Source organism: Vicugna pacos, chromosome 12 (genome assembly GCF_048564905.1).
Source record: "Vicugna pacos chromosome 12, VicPac4, whole genome shotgun sequence".
In the NCBI taxonomy this organism is placed as follows: Eukaryota; Metazoa; Chordata; class Mammalia; order Artiodactyla; family Camelidae; genus Vicugna; species Vicugna pacos.
In genome coordinates, this window is record NC_132998.1 from 54608890 (window position 1) to 54628531 (window position 19642).

The 19642-nt window shown below is 43.7% G+C and overlaps 2 long non-coding RNA genes across 11 annotated transcripts in view; one reads left to right on the forward strand and one right to left on the reverse strand.

Annotated features, from left to right (window-relative positions):
- Positions 1 to 2662: 2662 nt before the first annotated feature.
- The window catches only part of LOC140700259 (uncharacterized), a 432091-nt gene continuing 415111 nt past the window's right edge, over positions 2663 to 19642 (forward strand). For all 8 annotated transcript variants that reach the window (XR_012078630.1, XR_012078629.1, XR_012078637.1 and 5 more), the window contains exon 1: positions 2663 to 2865. This is a non-coding gene — a long non-coding RNA (uncharacterized lncRNA). The remainder of the gene's footprint in view (positions 2866 to 19642) is intronic.
- LOC140700494 (uncharacterized) lies at positions 10013 to 19048 on the reverse strand. 3 transcript variants are annotated; one of them, XR_012078896.1, is made up of 5 exons: positions 18948 to 19048; positions 18196 to 18364; positions 17424 to 17633; positions 16769 to 16975; positions 10013 to 10344 (listed from the first exon to the last, which is right to left on the reverse strand). It is a non-coding gene; the product is annotated as an uncharacterized lncRNA (long non-coding RNA). The 3 variants fall into 3 exon arrangements; XR_012078897.1 differs by lacking the exon at positions 10013 to 10344 and adding an exon at positions 11048 to 11364; XR_012078898.1 differs by lacking the exon at positions 10013 to 10344 and adding an exon at positions 12482 to 12539.

Genomic DNA, 19642 nt, shown 5'->3' on the forward strand with positions numbered 1-19642 from the left:
ATCTAAGTGTCCTTGGCCACGTTAATGGATAAAGAAGATGTGAAATACATACATACACTCTCACACACACAATGGAATAATATTTAGCCTTAACAGGGAAGGAAATCAGAAATCCTGCCATTTGCAACCACATGGATGGACCTTGAGGGTATTATGATAGGTGAACTAAGCAAGACAGCGAAAGAGAAACACTGCATGACTTATATGTGGAATCACACATAGTCAGACTCATAGAAGCAAAGAGCAGAATTGTGGTTTCCAGGGGCTGGGGTCTGGGGGCAGGGCTCAAAGTTTCAGTTACGCAAGATGAATACATTCTGGAGATCTATGTGGAGTATGGCGACTCTAGTTAACAATGCTGTATTGTATGCTTCAAATTTGCCAAGAGGATAGAGCTTAAATTAAATCTTCTCAACATACACACACGCACCAACTGTAACTGTGTAGAGGTGATGTGTAAATTAGCTTGTGCCAATTATTTCACAATGTATATGTATGTGAAAACATCAAGTTGCTCACCTTAAATATATACAATTTTTATGTCAGTGATACCTCAATAAATGTGTTCAAAATATCTATCAAAAAGGAGACAGTCAAGCAGGAATGCTCCCGCGGGGCTGCCTGTCTCTTTGCACTCCTTTGAGTTGCGTTCATCACAGGCTGCCTATGTAAGGATGACGTGAATGTGTGCATTTTCCCCTGACTACAGCCTCTTGGTGAGGAGGGCATCTATTTCACTGATCCTAACCCAGCTTCAGCAGATAGCAGGCACTCAATGCTTGTTGCGTAAAAATCCAATTGAATTCACACTGGCCCCAGCTATTCGGTTGGAAGCAGCCCAAGAACCATATGGACAGCAGTGAGAGTAAGCCCAGTTCAAAAATACACCAAATATTTTTGTAAGTGCCCACCAGGTGCTGGGCACTGAGCTGGGCTCGAGGCTCCCAGCAGGCTCTGGTCAGTTTAAGGAGGCAGATAGCCAGGAAAGCAGCCAGCTTGCCGGCAGCAAGATAAGCAGGTGTGGGCTCCACAGCTCAAGCAGAGACTGCAGGGCAAGTCCCCAGAGGGAGAGAGTTTGGTAGGAACTTCTGCAGGGCCCTCCCCATTCCCACCCCCACTAAATGGTCTGTTTATTCTCCTGTCTGCTGCCTCTGTGCCGCAGGTGGGGGCATGTGCTTTTTTTTTTTCTTTCTTTCGTTTTAAATTTGTCCTTGTGTGTCCAACCTCTGTTTGCAAACCTGCTGGAGGGAGAGAGCACATGCCAAATGCATTTACACTTTGTTTGTTGCAGGTGAGTGGCTTTTAGGGTCTGACTAAGGAGGTTACCTGATTGTTCAGGATTTGAAAGACTCAAGTCAGCCCCAGGCATCCATCTGACTGAGTGGGACAATGAGAGGTGGGGCGCAAACCATTCCTGGGAGCTGCATCTGGAGCTGGGGACCTGATTTCAGGACCAGCTCTGCTCAGTACTTGAAGACCAGTGCAGAAAATTAAAAAAGCTTCACAGGATGCATTTTGCACCCCCTTGCCCCCATTCATGATAGAAATCACTTTCTGGAGTCTGATGGGTTGTGAGGATGCCTATTCTTACAACAAATTACCTACTTTATTGGCTGGAAAAATCTGTTACTCAAAAAGGGGAAGAAAAAAGACCTCAGTCCTTGTCTTACCCAAAAGATAGGAATCCAGAAGGGTGATGGTGCATTGCATAGGAAAAGATTTTAAAGGATTTATTCAGCAAACGGAAAATGTTAGAGCAGGCAGATAGCTAGATATGAGTGGAGAAAGGGGGACACAGTTCAAAGGGCAAGGAATTGGGCAGAAAGGAGGGGCACAGGCGAAATACAGGAAACTACACATCATTTAAGCACTAGGGGCCCCTGGGCAGAGAAGGAAAAGCAGAAACCTCTGGGCTGATAAGCGGTCACCCATTTTGAGGGTGATGAGAGGCCTGGAGGCCTAAAAGAAAGGTGGGAAAAGGCAGGACTCTCCAGTGTCCAAAAGTAACCTCTTGCTCATTATGCCCTCATTTCAATAAAATTAGCCTTGCTGATTAGAAGTACCCATAATGCACTGACACCATGACACTTCCTATCCAGACTAAACAAGGACAAAAACCCCTCCTCCCTTGGGAAGGTGGAGTTGGGATGAAAATCAGGGACCCTAAACCCTTCCCTCCCCAATGAATATTTCACCCATTCATTTTAAAACCCTACATAACCAACTCACCAAAGAAACTCAGCGCAGCTTCTCCCAGGAGCCTGTCTGCTGTCGCCTTGAGAGTGTACTATCTGTCTCTTAATAAGTCCCCACTCTATTTTCTTAACCTCTGCATCTCGTCTCTGAATTCCTTCTGGGACGAGACAAGAACCTGGACACCAGGTACATCTACCAGCTACCAAAGTACACCTTCAAGAACGGGAGGCGGCCTGTTCCAAGGGCGGAAAAGCGGCGGCCTGCCTTTGCCCCTTCTCTTGTACCCTCGCTTAGAGGTGGTCTTTCGAATGATTGACGGCTCTTGCCCCTGGAATGCTTAGTCATGTTCGTCCCCTTTGCGCATGTCCTTACCCATAATGCACATAGAAAAACCCAAGGAGGGGGCCCTAAACCGCAATGCTAATTATATGACAATGAGCACTGGGTCACTTCCGGTTAGGTCCTCCTCGCCATGGCGCGGTAGCGGCTGTCGGGGTCTCACGGGTTTCTTCTGGCACTCATTTAGAGGAAGCAAAGTCTCTCTGCTGAAGGCGGTTATACCACCGTCTTCTGGACCGTCTTCCTTCTCCTCCATCTATCAGCCCGGTGCCCCGACTTATCCAGCTACCTGACAGAAGCGGCCCAAGAACCATATGGACAGCAGCGAGGGTAAGTCCAGTTCAGAAATACACCAAATATTTTTGTAAGTGCCCACCAGGTGCTGGGCACTGAGCTGGGCTCGAGGCTCCCAGCAGGCTCTGGTCAGTTTAAGGAGGCAGATAGCCAGGAAAGCAGCCAGCTTGCCGGCAGCAAGATAAGCAGGCGTGGGCCCCACAGCTCAAGCAGAGACTGCAGGGCAAGTCCCCAGAGGGGAAGAGTTTGGTAGGAACTTCTGCAGGGCCCTCCCCATTCCCACCCCCACTAAATGGTCTGTTTATTCTCTGTCTGCTGCCTCTGTGCCCCGGCAGGGTAAGGGGGTGGATATGAGCTTTTTGTTTTTCTTTTTGCTTTTTAAATTTGTCCTTGTGTGTCCAACCTCTGTTTGCAAACCTGCTGGAGGGAGAGAGCACATGCCAAATGCATTTGCACTTTGTTTGTTGCAGGTGAGTGGCTTTTAGGGTCTGACTAAGGAGGTTACCTGATTGTTCAGGATTTGAAAGACTCAAGTCAGCCCCAGGCATCCATCTGACTGAGTGGGACAATGAGAGGTGGGGCGCAAACCATTCCTGGGAGCTGCATCTGGAGCTGGAGACCTGATTTCAGGACCAGCTCTGCTCAGTACTTGAAGACCCACGCAGAAATATAAGAAGGGTTCAGAGGATGCATTCTGCACTCCCCCACCCCCATTCATGATAGAAATCACTTTCTGGAGTCTGATGGGGTATGAGGAGGCCTATTCTTACTACTTAAATTACCTACCTTGTTGGATAGAAGAATCTAGATGAGAAACTTGGCTTTGCTTTTTAGCCATTAAAAATACTAATTTCCTAGAATATTTCAGTGGTACCAATGTGATACTGAAATTAGATCTGGGACTGTAACTCGAAGTTAAATGGGCCACAGTTATCTCACCCTGGGTCCCAGAACTTGGACAGGGAACACGTCTCTAAGATTTAGTTTTCTTATCTATAAAATGAAGAGTTGGTCTAAATAATCACTAAGCCCCTGCCAGCTTTGCCATTTTAAGCTATAAATAGATTCATAATGACAAAGACTCAAGGATACCTAAAACTAACTGTACATCTGGAGCATGTGAGGAGTGCGTTAAAAATAAAGATGTTCTGATCCCACCCTGGAGAGTCTGATTCTCCAGGTCTAGGTGAGGGCCTAGAAATACGTATTTCTAATAGGGGATTCTGCAAAGCCTGTCCTCAGCCTGCCTGGCCCTTTAGAAGCCCCAGAAGTTCTAAAAGCCTTGTGCAACCAGCCCAGATCGAGCTCTTTTTAAAAGGTCTCGTTGGATAAAAATGCTGACACCTCTATACCCCTCACTCTCATCCTGGATTCTGGGTCTTGAAATTAGCCTATCTCTGTCTACCAGACTGCGTTATTCAAACTCATTTTGAGGGCACCAGGGAGAAATCTTTGCATTTTGCATTTTTTGATTCCCTTATAATTAGAATACAGTTAGACCCTCCTACCGGGTTAGATTAGCCAAAGAAGCTTTAGGAAGGGGATAAAAATCTCCAACTCTGACTTGACTCACCCTGTGATGCTGGACTAGGAACTTAGCCTGCTTCCAGGGTTTCCCACTATGGACAATGCCCTGGCATTGTGCTGGCCTGTCACACATGTCACATGCCGCTGGCAGAATTTTTTTTTAAAGCATTACAAATGCCTTGAGGATTAATAAGGTGCCTGGGAAAATGGCAGGTTCTAAAACTGTGCTGTTTGTGATACAGGAAAAAAAATATGGTGCAAGAGGATGGCTGTGTCCCAGGTCTCAGTTGAGTCTCTGGGACGTGCCCCACCAAGTGTGAGTCCTTGGCTTCGTGCAGGACAGAATTCAAGAGCGAGCCACAGTTGAGTAAAAGTAGATTTATCAGGGAGGTACATATTCCATAGACAGAATGCAGGCTGTCTCAGAAGGCAAAAGAAAGGCCACAAGGCATGGGGGTTGGGTGCTCAGCTTAAAGTAGAAGTAGACACACACTCCATAGACAGAGTGCGGGCTGTCTCACTCAGAAGGGAGAGTGGCCACGAGGTGCAATGTTGCTAGTTTTTATGAGCTTCATATGTTAACAAGATTATTCCAACTGTTTTGGGGAAGGGGCTTGGATGCCCAGGAATTGGGCCACCGCCTACTTTGTGACCTTTTGTGGTTAGCCTCAGAATGGTCATGGCGCCTATGAGAGTGCCATTTATCATGCTAAAATATTACAATGAGCATAAAATGAAGCTCAAGGTCTACTGGGAGTCAAATCTCCCACAATTTCGGGCCTCAAGGTCTACTGGGAGTTGAATCTCTGCCACCTTGATGCTAATTGCTGTGTTATTCCTTGAATGACCATGCCCTGCGCCCTTCCTTCCTGTCTCATTTGGATTCAGCATGGATAGGGAGCCAGTAGTGCTGTGTGTGCTGGAAAGAGCAGAAAATCTGAGACGATCTGATTTATTCCAGAGGGCTGAAATACCTAAAAACAAAATCCAGGCGAGACCAGCCCTGGCAAAAGACAGGCAGAGTCTACTCAAAAGGCAAAGCATGGGAGAGAGATCTGGAGCTGAGGATGGAGAGGTGAAGGAGATTTTGGAAGTTTGAGGAATCAGGGAAAGGACAGAGGGAGAGTAACTGACTGAGGAAAGCAGGGTAGGAGGGCCAGGCAGGACTTAGCATCCTTCTGAGTTTTGTGGATGTGAATTTAGGGCTAGTGCTGTCAGCTTGGGTGTGTGTTTTGCAGGCCACATAGCACTTCCCGGGGAAGGCGCTGAGCAGGCTGAGGGTTGGGGTGACCCAGGACTGGGGTTTTGCCAGGCAAGCGTTCAGTGGAGACAAGGTAGGCAAGAGACTTGAGGGGCTATGCCTGGGAGTGACCACAGGGCCCCCCCACAGGGACAGGGTAGCCCCTTTAAAATGTACATGGTGGCAAGGAAGAGTGAAGTGCCTTCTCCCCAAGATGATGGAAGAGAACAGGGCTGGGTTATCAATTTACCAAGTGATTAAATCACCCTTCCCTTCCCAGGAAGGACCTGGGTTGGAAGTATTACCAAAACGGAGAATCCTTTACCTAAAGTAAAATTAACAGCAGGGATGGGGAAGGGGCATCCCCACCTCTCAAAAAACAGAACCCCTGGAGGTTGGTATAGGGAGAATTGCCGGGCCAATGGGATGATGTTATATGAGTGCCCTCTTCACTCAGGACCATGTTTACTTATAAATCGTGTATGTGTGTGTACTCGGTACTAATCAGCTAAACGTGAAACACACGCAAGTATCAGACATTAAGAAAGGAGATTAAAAATAAATATAAATAGAAGTTCTAATGTTTCCTTCTTGCTCCCCGAGAGATCATTTCTTTGATTCCCTGTGTAACTCCATTTCATTTGGAAAATAATCTAGCCTGTGCTTCTGCGAGAATCACCTGTGGATCTTAAAATGCATACTCTGATTCAGTAGGTCTTGAGTGGGGGCCCAAGAGTCTAACAAGCTCCCCAGGAATACCGGTGCTGTTGGTCCAGGACCACCCTTAGGGCAGGAAGACTCCAGCTCATCACTAGTGACAGGTGAAACAATGGTGCCTTTTTAGGGGGCAGAGAATAGTAGAGAAAAAGAAGGAAGGAAAGGAGCCTAATATGGTTTGGCACCAGTTCCATAACTGCAATGAGCTATCTGTTTAATTAAAAATATCTTAATTTCATCTGACAATAATAATTACTTTACCCATTTTACAGATGTAAATCCTGAACTTCAATGCGATTAAGACATTGACCTCAATTCGTATGGCAAATAAGGGCAGAATAACAAATATGAACCCAGGTCTGTTTTCACACTCAAAATATTTATTTTAGAGAAATTAGCAGGGCTTATAGGCAAAAATTAAACTCCTTTGTATTGCCACCACCCAAAAATAACTGCCACCATATGTGTATATACCACATCTTCTTGAGGATGAGAATGTGTCAGGAATCTGCATTTTATTTTATTATTTTGTTTCAGCTCTATTTCATTTTAATTTTAAATTTCCCCCCACTTTTTTATTGAATGAAAGATTCTTTAAATTCTTTAGTGCTTTACAATTTTAAGGAGTTTCACACACATGATTTCATATAATCCCATAATAAGCCCTTTATTTCCCCTACCAGTATGTTGCTCCTCCCCGCCTCCCTCTCCCCACTGATAATCACTAGATTGTTCTCTATATCTGTGAGTCTCCTTTTTTGCTTTGTTTACGAGTTTGCTGTGTTTTTTAGATTCCACATGTAAGTGATACCATACAGTATTTGTGTTTCTCTTTCTGACTTATTTCACTTAGCGTAATGCCCTCCAAGTCCATCCATGTTGCTACAGATGGCAAAATTTTGTTCTTTTTTATGGCTGAGTAGTATTCCATTGTGTATATACCACGTCTTCTTTTTCCAGTCATCTGTTGATGGATATCTAGGTTGTTTCCATGTCTTGGCTATTGTAAACAGTGCTGCTGTAAATACTGGGATATATGTGTCTTTTTGAATTAGTGTTTTTGTTGTGTTCAGCTCTATCCCCAGGATTAGAACTGCTGGGTCATGTGGTAGTTCTATTTTTAGTTTTTTGAGGAAACGTGATGCTGTTTTCCACAGCAGCTGCACCAGGTTGCACCTTTTTACGTTCCCACCAACGGTGTCTGAGGGAGGAATGTGCACTTTAAGCTCCCAGGTGGTTGTGTGGCTAGTGGCCTGGGGACCCCATTTGGAGAAACCCTGCTGGCTCATGTCTCAGTGCTCCTGGCTAAGGGGGTCCTGTCTAAATGGCTTTTCCATTGTTTCGGTCTTCTCCCTACAAGCCTGCACGGCTGATAAGAAGTCTGGACGCCAGTGTGTAAATACCACATTATCATCATTTTGCTATTTATCTTAGGCAGGTGTTTTGAATTCACCTGGCCTGAGCCCCTTGCATTTTAGTGCAGCCAAGCTCTGACTCAGCTCAGCCTGGCTCCCAGGGAATGTTCCTGCACAGCTGCTCTTCAGCCTGTCCTAACCCAGGATGAGCGGGGCCGTGTCTGCTCCAGCTGCTTCTAAAGAACTCGCCCTGTCGGCCAGCCAGGAAGGCCAGTGTGCCTAGCTCACAGAGGGCAGCCTGGTGCCTGTTTGGGTTGGGATCCCCCGGGTCTCACCCAGGGCTAGGGACACAGTAGGAACTCAATTAATGCTTTCTGAATAAATGAACTGAATTGCATTAAATAACCTATACTTTCCTTTTACAAAACCACCCGCATGCCTTGAACTGATTGTACACATTTTGTGTTAGAATACAGGTTAGGAAGCCACTGCCCTGAAGATAATTTCCAGTTTAGATTAGCATGGCATCTTTGGCTTGGCAAGGGGAAATACTTAGCTGAGAGAGTACTGGAGAGGGTGAGGTCACCGGTCCTGGCACACCAGGGGGGCTCAGTTGATTCCTGTCCCCTTTTTCTCTGCCACCCCAAGACTCAGTAGACTAGGAATTCAAATGGTGACAGGCTCCCTGAGACAGAGGTTTAGTTACCAATGAGGAAACCAAGGCCCAGAGAGGTTAAGTCACATGCCCAAAGTCACACAGCAAGTTAATGACTTAGTGGGGATTTGAATCGAGGGGATGCTGCTTTCTTACTCCAGAGTTCTTTCTCTTTGTATTTAATCAGTGGTTCCCAAAGTTGACCTAACTGTTTGCATCAAAATCACACCTACTTACAAAATGCAGAGTCAAAGTTTCCACCATATGTAATCAGACCTTCCTGGGGGTGGCCAGGGGCTGAGAATCTTTATTTTCAATAAATTGAACAGGTGAATCATGTACACTAAGGTTCAAGTGTGAGGGCAAGCCGTTGCCCTCTCTGATTAAGGAGAGCCCTAAATTCATCTCAGAGAAGAGCAGATAATGAACTCCACCTAATCGTTATTTAAAAATAAAAAAATTTTAAAGCAGTTGCAGCAAATGTCTCATTAAAACCCACCCTGATTTCCTGGTAGCACTGAATAGATGCACTCTTGTCTAAAGCCTCCCCTTGGTCCAAATGTCACCATTTGGATGTCAGTGGCTCTCTCTCCCTCTCACTAAAGAGCAAGGGGGTGACTTTAAAAAGGCAACCAGAAACAATAAGAATTGGGTCTGGCAAGGCCCCAGAGATCTCCACCAAATTGCTTAAATTCAGACCCTGGAGTTGTGCACTGTCAGGATGGGTTCTGCTAGGGAGCCAGGGGCATGGATTAAACCATGCATTTTTAAGAGGGTAAACTGGAAGCTGGAGTCCCCGGAGAGTTAACCTTGGGAGGGAAGTTGTATACCAGAGATGCTGCAGACGGGAGTGTGCTCAGGAAAACAAAGGCAAGGATGCTGCACTCCCCCAGCTCCTCCACAATATGCCTTCACCTGCAGTTTAGCTAACGGCGAATCTCTGGGGCTTCTGTTGCTATCAAATTTATGCCTTATGAAATGTCAAAAGGGAAGCTCTGCTTCTCCAATACAGCAAGAAATTTCTTTCTTTTTTCTATTTTTTTTTCATGTAATGCCCTCCTGGAGGATTTTTGCAACCCTGGATAAATATTTCTCTGTCAACTCAAATGGAAAAGAGCTTATAACTTCTCAAGAAGGGCACTGTTGCCTCTTTTTTTGAGGCTGTTCTGCAAAACAGACAAGTTGGGCATTTGGAGGTAGCTCAAGGCTTTGAACTAAAAAAAAAAAAAAAATCCCTGAGTCTTAATTCATCCTTCCTGACCACACCTCCTCCAGGAAGACTACTAGGATTCCTGCAGCCCCATAGTTGCTTCCATAGGGAAACTAACAAGTCCTGAGCACCATCTTTCGGCTAGGCACCTTATAGACAAGTTCTCGTTCATTCCTTCACGCAACTCCGTGAAGTGGGGGCTGTTAAACTCATTTTATAAATGAGGAAATTGAAGGTCAGAGTTTAGGTGGAGGAGTTAAACAAAACTGGAGTGAAATCTCACCTCCTGCACTGTTTTGCTGGGTGATATTGGGCTGCTGAACTCTTCTGAGTTTTATGTCCTTATCTGTAAAATAAGGATGACAGTGTACCGTCCAGACTCACGACTGCATCATTGATTGCAATGATAAGTACGGAGGGCTCGGTGCAGCACCTGGTACACTGTAGGCACTTAATAAAATTGTGGCTCTTGCTGTCACTATTGTTACTCTGGAAATTTACTAAGGTAGAGAGAGGCAGAGCAGGAATTGGAACCCAGATGTTGGTGGCTCCAAAGCCATAGACTTTCCTGGGTTTACCTTGATGCCTGCATCTGTGAAGATTTCTATTATTAGGTTTTCCCATTTATGAGTTTTTCTGTCCAGTCTCTCTGAGGATGTAGCCACCCAACAGACTTCCTTTACTGTTGCTGCGTTGCTGGGCACTGGTGTGCAGGAGACGTGCAGGGGGAGGTGACTGAACCGCCACCCTCCCAGACTAGTGTCAACTTTCCAGTCCATTCTCTCCAAGCACTGGCATCAGCGTAGTAAATCTAAAAAAATAAATAAATAAATGAAACTATGTTGGAAGATCTGTAAGTTATCTTGAGTAGCTTTTTTTTTGAAATCACAACCTGATCAGGAGGGGAAAAAAACATTGAAACAAACCAGATTAAATAAGGTTGAATTAATCAATAATCTCATTGTGGCGGAAGCCCCCTACCCTGACTTGCTTTGATCTATATGAGAAAGACCCTCCCCCCTAGTCCCGGAAGAAATCCAGAGCAAAATTGCAGTATATGGGAATTTTAGTAGGTTCGGTGAACTCATCTTGGCTTGCCTTTCCCATTCTCTTCTTTGGGAAAACCCACCCTTTTACGAGAATCTGAGATACCCCCTCCTACATAGGGTTATGAGGCTTTGTTTTATAGCCCCTTTGGCTTATAGGCAGGCAGTGTTGTATAGCATCAAAAACAAGGGTTCTAAAGACATTGGAACAGAATCTCCATGAGAGTAGGAATATCTGTTATTCACTGCTGTATTTCCAAGACCAGAAACAGTATTGAATGAATGAATGGGCAGATAAACGGGCCAAGACTGCTTGGGTTTGAATTCTGGTACCACCTCTTGTTAGCTGGAAGCTCAGGTGACCTTCCTAATTTCCTGTATCAGTTTTCTATAATTTGAACAGATTACCACAAACTTGGTGTCTTAAAATCACACGGATGTGTTAATTTACAATTCCATGGGCTGGGAATCCAGGTACAAGTCAGCTTAGTTCTCTGTTTACGGTCTCACTGGGCCGAAATCAAGGTGTTGGCCAGGACCGCAATTCTCCGCTGGGATTTGAAGTCCTCACATATTGTTGGCAGAATTCATTTCATTGTGGTTTGAGGCCCGAGGCCCCTGTTTTTCCTCTGAGTGTTGGCTGTGCAATGCTCTCAGCTCCCAGAGGCTACTGGTAGTTTCTCTTCCTGTAACTGCCGTGGGCAGCTCACAGCAAAACTCTTTGCCTTCTTCTCAGCCAGCAGGAACCTGTCTCTGACCTCTTTAGTTTGTGACTGCTGGACCCCCTATTAAGAGAACATCTGATCAGGCCAGGCTCACCCAGGTCGAACTCAGACCGACCTGTTAGGAATCTTAATTATGTTCACAAGTATCTATTTTGATGCATGATGTAACAGAACCACCGGAGTGACATCTGATCGTATCCATGGTCTCACCCACACTGCAAGGAAGAGGATCATACAGGAGCATAGGTCATTGAGGGTCGTTTGAGAATTCTGCCCACCACTACTTCTTAGCTGCAGGAGGATAATAATACCAACTCCCTTATAATATCGTGACGAGGGTGATATGGCATGATATAGATTAAATACCTGTCATGGAGAAGTGCTCAATAAATGCTAGCTGTTGTTTTTATTGTGCTGGGAATGTGATGTGAGTCTCCAGGGTACGTACCCAGAACATCTCTCACGCTCTATAATTTGGAACAAGTTGGATTCAGAAATTCAAGACCAGCTTCATTCACGTAGGTCCTTTGGCAATAGAACTGTTCCTCAAACTGTCTCTAATTTGCCAGACAGAGGAGTATAAACCCATACTCTTGAATGGTCTGGTCTGGTCTCTGATCACTCCTTCACAATTTCTTAGAAGTCTTATGTGAAACCTTAAACTTAAAAAGAAAAAAAAAACCATGCGGATTCAGCAATCAACTTCAAAGTATATATTTGTTTTAATGTTATGGGAAAAAACTGTGAACAAGTGTTCCCCAAGAAGATGCATCAAATTTAAGAAAATGCTGCTTCTTGAATCCCCTGACATATGCATGTGTTTGAATATACCTGTCAAGCCCTAGAGCAGAGGTCTTCCCAGCTTTTTATCTGCTTGATCAGGTACCACAATCAGGAACATTTTTTGAGCACATTCTCTAATATATGTATAATTATTGGTAAATTACATGAATGTACTACAGTGTTGTATGTTACATGAGAAAACTTATCAGAAATAGAAGTTTTTAAAAGGTGAGATTAAAAAATAAACATGAATAGAAGTTCTAACATTTTCTCCCTATGCCCCATTGGATCATTTCACAAAACCCCTGGTGTAGACACCTTGTCCTGGAGACCGCTCACTTCAGGGATGTATTACAGATGTTGCTGGCCATGACTTACCTTCCTGCCTCACCCTCGTGCATTAGGGAGGTGTCTTGGTGTGTGACATAGAGAGCTGCGCCTTTCCCACTTTCCTAGCACAAGAAACAAAACCTTTGGGAGAAGGACAAAGGAATAACAAAACACACGCTCTCTCTCTCTCTCTCTTTCCCTTTGCCCTCACCCTGTTTTTCTCCTTCCATTTTTTTTTCTTCGCTTTAAAGGGCAAAAAGGGCCAGAGTGAAAACTAGAGGAGGAATCTAGCACTTATTATGTACCTACTGTGTCCAGTTTTGTGCCTGGCACTCTCGAATGTATTATCTCTTTCAATAGACTGGGATTTCAAAATTGTAGAACAGATAAGCAAGATTATACTGTATAGCACAGGGAAATATACACAAGATCTTATGGTAGCTCACAGAGAAAAAAATGTGACAATGAATATACACATGTTCATGTATAACTGAAAAATTGTGCTCTACACTGGAATTTGACACATTGTAAAATGATTATAAATCAATAAAAAAGTTTAAAAAAAGAAAATGAAAATTCAGCATTATGTATATAATCTAGCTACAAATATAAAAAAATTATGGCAGGGAAATAAAACTGGAAGGAAATATACCAACCTTTTAAAAGCGACTGTGGATGGTGGGTCTAAGGCTTATTTTGATAGTGTTTTTCTAGCCTGGTGTTGTCTAATTTTGCGCAAATGCTTATGTTTCACTTTTAGAGTAGAATATATAAAACACACTTCACTGAAATGGTGTCCCTTCTTTTTTCTTTTTATTAATGACTTGCATTGCAGAAAAGCTAATGTAAGTCAAAAAGGGAGTCTATAAGCAATATTCTTTGCTTTTTAGTTACTTCCATTTGAAACAATTTAATTAAAATGCTAGATATAAAATGTAAAAAAAAAAAAGAATGTGTTATCTCTTTCAATCAGTGCAGGAGACCCGCTGTCAGAGTCCCACATATTACGCATGTTGGGGATGGCTGGCCACGGAAGCAATTAAACAGCCCAGCTCTACACAGTAGCATGAGGATTTTAACTTCTGTTTTCTTCCAGTGCCTGAATGTTAAACACGTTACAGTTTTTGAAGAGTTTTTGCCGTTATGTTTCAGTGCTGTGAAAGAAGAGGTTGTGTATGTTGGCGGGAAGGTTAGGATTAAGTGGTATAAATCATATTCATCCTTTAAGAACATATGGGAGCTGGAGGTGTCAAAGATACTCCTCTCTTTCCCACTAGAGTGTGTAGATTGAGATTGAGCCACAAGACTCTTGCTGGAAAGGTCTTCAGAAATCACCTAGACCAAGGGTTGACAAACTATAGCTTGCAGGCTAAATCTAGCCCACCACCTGTTTTTGCAAAGGAAATTTTGTTGGAACACAGCCACTCTCATTTATGTACATATAGCTTTCATTGCTACAAAAGCAGAGTTGAGTAGTTTTGACAGAGACCATATGGTTACCAATGCCTGAAATATTTTACTGTTTGGCTTTTTACAGGAAAAGTTTACTGACCCTGATCTAGTCCAGAAGCCTTTAAGCTATTTTGATCAGGTACTCCTCTATTAGTTAAAAAACCCACATCCTTTGTCCTACATATGTTTCTTTATAAAATAGTATTTGAATGTATTACTATTCTAATATGTTTTAAAATCATAAAACATTTATCCAAAATGGAAATTTAAAAGTGAGTTGAAAATAAAGATAAATCCTTGTATTTTTTCTAGTTTCCCTAAGGGTCATTTTGACCCTTCTTTGGTCTAGTGATTTGAAGGCTGGTCAAGATAATGATTTTCAAACTTAATGTCTACAGAGGAGCAATAAGGGTTCCAGAATAATGAAAGAATTGTGTCCAACAACATGATTGAAATGCAGAGACACTCCAAATTTCTCATATCTATCCCTCTGCTCTGCTGTGATTCTATGACATTATGTCATCCAAAAAGAGAATTTTGTGGCTAAAAATAGTTTAAAATGGGATGAGATTCCTGTTCCTAGTCACGATGGAGTAACTGGCACGAGACTTGCCTTCCACTGTAAACTGCTAGAAAATAGGATGAAGTATGTGAAACTGTCTTTCATCATTGGATAGCAGGCAGTGTAGACTATGATTCCTGAGAGAAGTGAATCAAAAGTGTCATCCCTGCCACTGTCCTGGCTTGCTGCTTGGAGGCACTGTCCTGACAGTGTTGCATGGTGGTCTTGCTGAGATGAAGATGGGGGTACTGGAGTTCAGGAATGTTGGAGTGGCTAGCATTTAAGAGGCATAGAGTCAGAGAGAAGGAGGTGGGGGTGAAGAGAGAGAGGTACAAAGAGAGAACTCCAGAAATCTATGTAGGAATCCATCCAAGTCTTTTGTTAAGCACTAAGCCATGTGTGTAGGGTGAAACTCCACGAGGCTGGGCAAAGAGTGACTGGTGAGCTATAAGCTGAAGAATTCCTAGAGTTTACACAGGGATGGAGACATCTGAATTGTGGCCATCAGGGATGGAAAGGCCCTGGGAACACCCAGGGCAATTTGTGGAGATCAAGAAGAGTCAAACCTTGGTAGCAAGGATAGAGTAGACCCAGGGGAAAGGCTGCTGTAGGTCTGCCCTGGCACAGCTTAAAAACAAGCCTATGAAGAATGAAGCCAAACTTGCAAGTAACATATCTGTCTGCCAGGAAACCCCCAGAATTTTTTAAGGGAAGACAGAAAACTAATCCAATAAAAATTTTTGCATGCAAAGAAACAAACACTTGACTAGGCAATCTGAACAGATCCAGGAATGACAGAGATGATGACATAATCAGCCAAAGACATGAAAAGAAAAAATATTTTAAGTATGTGCATGGATTTAAAGAAAAATATGAACACAATAAAGAGAGTGAAATATTAGAAAGGAACCAAATGAAACCTTTGGGAATGAAAACTGCAATGCCTAAAATGAAAAATTGACTGGGTGGGATAGGCAGATTAGGTGGTACAAACAATCAAATGAGGTTGAAGATGTAGCAATGGAAATGATCTAATCATTTAAACTGAATCAAAAGACATTAAAAAAAATGAATAGAGCTTTGGTGACATGGGGATCTTGACATTGCGAGACAACATCAAGTGGTATAACATGGATGTTAATTGGAGTCCCAGGTAGACAGGAGCAGGGATAGAGAACATATCTGAAGAAATAATAACTGCCTCATGGAGCATACACTTTAGTGCAGGTAAGAGAAGAGAAATTAATTAACAAAACATGAGTAAATCATAGAATATGTCAAAAAGAAGATATGAATTGTGAAGAAAAGCAAAGCAAGGATGGGGATTGATAGGTGCTGAGATTTGTTCCACGTGAAAGTGTATATATTAAAAAAAATTCATCTGTTGATGGACATTTAGGTTACTTCCACATCTTGGCAACTGTGAATAGTGCTGCTGTGAACATTATGGGTAAATATAAATATATTTATGGAATACAACTCACCCATGAAAAAGATTGAAATAATGCTGCCATTTGCAGCAACATGGATAGACCTCAAGATTACCATACTAAATGAAGTAAGTCAGAAAGACAAATATCCTATGATATCATTTCTATGTGGAATCTAGACTATGATACAAAGAGAAGTTATTTACAAAACAGAAAGAGACTCACAGACATAGAAAACAAACTCATGGTTTCCAAAGGGGAGGTGGGGGAGGAATAAATTAGGAGTTTGGGATTATCAGATACAAATTACCATATATAAAATAGCTAGATAAATAAAGTGCTTCTGTATAGCACAGGGAATGATACTCAATGTCCTGTAATAAACCATAATGGAAAAGTATGTGAAAAAGAATATGTATATAGATGTATAACTGAATCACTTTGCTGTATACCAGAAATTAACACAACATTGTGAATCGACTACAATTTTTTAAAAATGAAAAAAAGAGTCATTTCATGAAAGCTGTATGAAATTAAAAAAGAAATTACTCATGGAACGGAATGGGTAAGCGGATATTCCATAGACTGGAAGCCAGCTTAATATTTAGAAACTGATAACTGTGATCCTTCTCTTGAGGGAGACTCTTAAAGAGCAGGATTTGTGAGAGACCTTGGACTTTAAGTACTTTCACAATTGCTCTTCATAACAGCATCTCACAGATGCAAATGACCCTAAACACTTCAGGTTAATGATGTGGCAAGGCAAAAGGGTACCCACAGGAGGGTCATGGGGATCCAGGTGAGAGGACATAAGGGTGATGCTCCCATGAGACTGTGTCTCATATGATGCCAGGAGGGAACCAGCCCACGTGACATGCATGGAAGGAGAGGAGGAAGGGTTCCTTACTTTCACTGATGACCTGGAGCTGGACCTTGAGCTCATTGGAGACTGCTGCATGAAGACATCAGGTTGATGTGCTGCAGAGGACAGGAAGGCCATTGTGGCGCCCGGGCTCATGAACGCTGGTGGTGGGAGCAACACAGAAAGCACCGTCTCGGTCTTGAATAAGCACCCTTTCTACTCCCAGTAGCACATTTCAGGCACTAAAGCACTCTAAGGAAGGAAAAACTAAATGCAATTACTCATCAGATCGCCCGGGGTCCAGGTCACTGTGACTACAAAGGCATGAACCCCAACAACCCCCCTCCCTTATCCAGGTGGCTGTGTGGGTAGGTGGGCTCAGGGGCCCTGTTGAGGAATCAGTTCTCTGTCTGTCTCTCTTGTTGCCTGCCTGCTTGAGCATGTTCACCCTCAGGGTTAGAAGACAGTAGGATGCTCAGACCTCAGATCTGAGCCACACGCTCAGCATCTTATCTGAACCCCGCAGTGATGAATCAGCTTGTGGGAAGCTCTGGCTGAAGTGACAACTCGACAACCATTCTTAAGCGTCCCCTGTGTAAGCAGGCGCGGTGGTTGCCTGCTCAGGGTCTGAGCAATCCTGCGCGCACCATCCTTTACTGCTAAGAAACATGAAGAGGTTGAGTGGAGACCTTCTACTTACCAAGAAGAGACTTTGTGGCTAGAATGGCATTTTGGAATCAGGCAGAAATGAATTCAATCCCATCTAGCCTATGAGTGACTTAACCTGAATCTCCTTTTCTGTTTAATGGGAACAATACGACTTATCTTGTCACAGGGTGGTTGTGATGCAATTGAATGATTTTTCTGTACATAAAATCAGACACAAAGTGGAGCAGTGCACATCTGTACCCTGCAAAGAACCATAAGAGTAATAATTACATTAGCATTATTACTATTAACCAAAGAAGATACTCACGTCTCCTCGGGGTACCCCTGTTGCACAGAGATACGGTTTGGATGCACCATGACATAGCTCCTGATGACACTAGCTTTACAGCAATGGAACCAAAGAGCAGTGGGGGTGGCACCAGATTTAGAATCACCACAAGTCTGAACTGAAGTGCCAACCAGCTCTGCCACAGACTAATTTTGTAACCCTGGGCAAGCAAGCTGTGTCTTAAAATTCCTACATGCAAATAAAAATGTTGAATATAATTATAAAAGCTCATAAGCAAGCACCCTTATACTACAACCCAGACCATCACCGATACCTGGGAAGACCCCTGCGAGTCCTCTTCCACCTCGTATTCCTCTCCCTCTGTTCTGTGCCCTCCCCACCCACCAGGACCGCCAGAATTTAAAACTTATCATTCCTTGAAAGCAAGCTTCTTAATTTCTCATACATTTGCTAAGAAGATGGAACAAATCTTGTATGTGGGCAGTGCAGTGCAAATGCTCATTATTACAATTACCTTGTTTTTAAATCTGTAATCATCAGGTTGCTACAGGCTGGAGATGAGATAACCACTCACTGCATTTTTGCAGCAAAATGCCCTGATTTCAACAGTCAAGTGCATTTTATTTTCTTGCTCTGTGCTCATTGTCAGAGTGGCAACTCCCATAAATTTCAACAAATCTGTTCTGGATGAAGAAACCAGAAAAGTCAGATTTCTTAAAACTGTGAACTGGCTCTCAGTTCCCCCAAGGGTGTCCCGCCTTGGAGTAGAGAGCATGAACTTCACTGTTTGCCTTTAAAGGCATTTGCTCCCATGTTTCAGAGGAGTTTTGTTTATTCCTCACATTTGGGCCGTCTGCTGAGGAGTAGTGGTTCCCAGTGTTGAATCATTCTTACATTTTCACTGCATTTGCTCATGCAGTTTATCTTTATTGTGTGCCAAATATCTACTAGTTGGAAACAGAGTTTTGAAGTATCGTTTTCCCCCCAAGAAGCTCCTGCTTTTGTGGGACAAGGAAGCCCATGGACACGCGTCCCTGTGCTATGAGAGTGGTGCCCAGATGCTCAGGGACAAGAGGAAGAGCAACAAGGCGAAGTGGTCAGGGGGTGCTTCCCAGAAGAAGTGACACTGGAGCGGGGTTCTGAAGGTGGAACAGGAGCTGGCTAGACGATGATGGCTGGGAATTGTATCTTGAGGCAGAGGAAATAGTGATAGAAAGGTGCATTCCTGAAAGAGGACTGGCGGGCACCTCCTGCAGCCTTCCTCACCTTGGCAAATGGTGCTTTTAACCAGGGTGGTGGAGACCTGAGTGTCATCCTTGGCGTTGCCATTCGTTCATACTCTCATCAACCCACTGTATGTCCAACTACTCCAGCTTCTGAGCTGCTCTCACGTCTTCCTTCCGTATCTATGGCAACCATTCTTGCCTGGTAGTTCTCCGACCTGGGCTTCTGGAGTCACCTCCTCACTGTTCTGCTCAAGCCCACTTTTGCCCCCATCAGATCTGTTCTCCATCAGCCAGAGTGAACTTTCTGACACAGCAAATCTAAGCACCCTCCTGCTTAAACCCTCCAAGGGCTTCCTAGAATCCTCAGCATAAATTCCTAACATCTGTTCTCCGCCTTTGAGACCCAGCACCGTCAACCTCTGCCTTCCCCTCCACATCCCCCTCCTGCTTCTCTCCCCTTCATCACTCACAGCAGCCCTGCTGGCCATTTTCTCTGGCTTCGTTCAAGATTTCCTCTTTGTCTTTGGTTTTCTGTCATACTGGTGGTTTTCAAGTCCTCGGAACCTTCTAGCTCCTTCCTTTCTCAGGACCTTAGCACATGCTGTCTTCTCTGCTCCCACTTGCTGTCTCACCAATTCACAAGTATCTTTCAGGCCTCGGCTTCATTGCAATTTCCTCAAAGAAGTCTTCTCTGATCCTCCAGTATTTAAAAAGTTCTTACTGCAACCAGTTTTT